The following is a 2,833-nucleotide window of genomic DNA, read 5'->3' as shown; positions in this document are numbered from 1 at the left end:
AATAGAGTAATGAGGGATAAAATATTATTTGTGGCTCAGAGGTCTTGGTCAAATCTCCATCCTCAGCCACTGAGTTTCTTTACAGGTAAAATAGGGGTGTTACAGGGACTAGTGCAGGAGATAAGGAGGCCCTGGGCCAAACAGTTTTCTATTATCAGCTTAATGCCCTGGAGGTCCTCTTTACTTATAGGGTATTGGTCAATTCTTGGAGAGGCTTTAAGGGATCTACTTCAATCTTGATAGGAGGTGTATCATGGATTCTGGTGATATCTGTTGAAGATTTCATCCATAAGGAGAGTGATAGTTGATCCAATAGGAACAAATGATTAGTATCCTTACAATTAGCTCTAATGCTGTCAGAGACAGAACAAATAAAATACATTGAAGGGTCATTTGATTTATTTAGTTGGCTATTTTGGTTGCTGTTATCAAATTCTAGAACTATTTCCCCCTTTTGGGAGAGAGAAATTCCAGCATGTTATTTTATGAAGAAATCTCAGCCCAATAAATGAATGGGGTGGAGGAACTAAGGAGGAAAGGACAGGTATCTTTTAGAGGTCTTAAACAAAAGGAGATAGGTTTAGAAATAGAAACCTGTTGAGTTTAATTTGTAGCCCACATTATTTTATCCAAGTATTCCAAGGCAAGGACAATTTAATAACAGTGAGGTTGAATACCAAGAGCGTACCTCCAGTGTCAATAAGTACAGAGAGACATTTATTCCCAATCTGGAGAGTGGTTTTGCAAAGTTGGCTAAGGGGAAGGACTGGGGGAAAACCCTGTAATTCCTCAGAGTCCCATCATTAGAGATTAGAAGGGCATTGGAAAGGCTGGTTAGAGGGCTAAAGGCAGCTGGAGTGCTCAAGCTCGTAAGTCTTTATTCCAATTTCCTGGATTTTTGTAATAACAGCAGAGATAAGGAGGATTTTTATTTTGCTTAAGAGCTTCCACTTCTTGGAGTTGAAAATTGAAGACTTTTGTAGTCTTCTTCTTCATTGGATCATCTAGGGTGCAGGTCAGCTAGTTTGCTAAATTAACTAAATCTGAGGTGGACATAGTTTCCCATTCCATTCTAGTCTTTTTAACCAGAAGAGAAAGATTCCAGTTCAGTTGATTAATGAACACAAAGTTAAAGGCTACCCAAGTGCTGTTGCCTCCTTAGCACAGTAGGCAGCACATCAGTCTCACAATGCCTACCCAAGTGTATTCAACGTTCAAAAGAAGAGTTTTCTTTAAAGACAATTTGGAATACTCTACAGCAATCATACATGGGTTCTTTGGACTTCTAGGTACAAGCTTGAATTTTATTCCCATCAACTGGTTTTGGAAAAACCCTAGAAATTGCCAACTGTAGTTGCTGGTGATTCCCCAATCCTCATGGTATAGCAAAACAGCAGGGATTACTTTGTCCCCAGGATATAACTCTAAAGACTTCCAAGGGTTATCCTGATTAGTTTTTATCCAGTGTTGGGTCTGAACTTCATCAGCAAGCATATGAACTAGCTGATATAAGTCTACAGCCAATCTGTGAGGATTCTGTTATTCGGGGGAAGTCTTTGACTATGGCTTATAGTTCAGCTTTAATCCAGAGGAGATAAGAAAGTAGGGGTTTAGAATTTAGATCCCCAGAGGGTCTGATGTTAAGAGGTTCAGGGGAAGAGGAATCAGAGAGAGTTGGGAGAAAAAAAGAAGTTCAATGGGAGGATTGTAATGAGGAAACAGAGAGTATAGAGGTGGCAGAATGATACAGAAGGGTAAGAGGAAGATGGCAACAGAGACAAAGAGGAAAAGGAAGGGCAAGAGTGAACATTTTAGGAATCAGTGAACTAAAATGGATGGGAATGGGCAAATTTAATTGTTTTCTTCCAACTGTTTGTTCTCCTCAGTTTATTTAGAAATGGTATTTTATAAAGAGGCAATTTTAGAGTCTTGAATGTGTTTGAAATCTTCCAGGTACCTATTAAAATAACATTGCATTCAGTCTGTTTAATTTTAGAGCCATAGTCTTCTAACAGTTCTGAGAAAAACAAGTTTGGGGAGGTCTAAAATTCCCCATAATGGCCATTGGAGTTTTAAATTATTTTTGCTCAAGTTGATCCATTTAGTTTAAAATGTGCATGAGGAAGGACCACAGTTTTTAACATAAAACCAGACAGACTCCCAGAAGGAGGACCCTCCTGAGAGACTTTTTCTAGGCTTAGGATCACATACTTTAAAACCAGAGATTAAGAGAACAAGTCAGTACTCACCAAAAGGGCAATGGCACCACACACACACACACACACACACACACACACACACCAGCAGATCTCAAAAAAAGTTACAGAGTTCAGTCAAAAGGAAAGAGATCAAATCTAAGAGACTTGCCAGACCAGAAAGAAGAAGACAACTCATAGAAGTTAAGAGCACAAGGGGCTCAAGTGGGTTCAGCATAGTTTTCCAGGTGTACTGCATACTGTTCCAGTTCTTCAAGGGTCATCACCTTCTATTTTTCTGACACCAAGTAATACTAACCTTTAAAACAAAAAGTTAAGTGGTTTAACTGGTGAAATCAAGTTTATTTAAGAGTGGCAACAGAATTGTAATTCCAGACATGCAAGCTATGGAAAACCATGAACTGCAGCACGTCAGGCTTCCCTCTTCATCACCAACTCCCGCAGCTTGCTCAAACTCATGTCCACCAAGTCCGTGATGCTATCTAACAGTCTCATCCTCTGTCGTTCCCTTCTCCTCCTGCCTTCAATCTTTCCCAACATCAGGGTCTTTTCCAATCAGTCAGTTCTTCACATCAGGTGGCCAAAGTATTGGAGTTGCAGCTTCAGCATCAATCCTT

Source organism: Bison bison, unplaced genomic scaffold (assembly GCF_000754665.1).
Source record: "Bison bison bison isolate TAMUID 2011002044 unplaced genomic scaffold, Bison_UMD1.0 scf7180017864336, whole genome shotgun sequence".
NCBI lineage: Eukaryota > Metazoa > Chordata > Mammalia > Artiodactyla > Bovidae > Bison > Bison bison.
Note: the sequence above shows the minus strand (reverse complement) of the source record.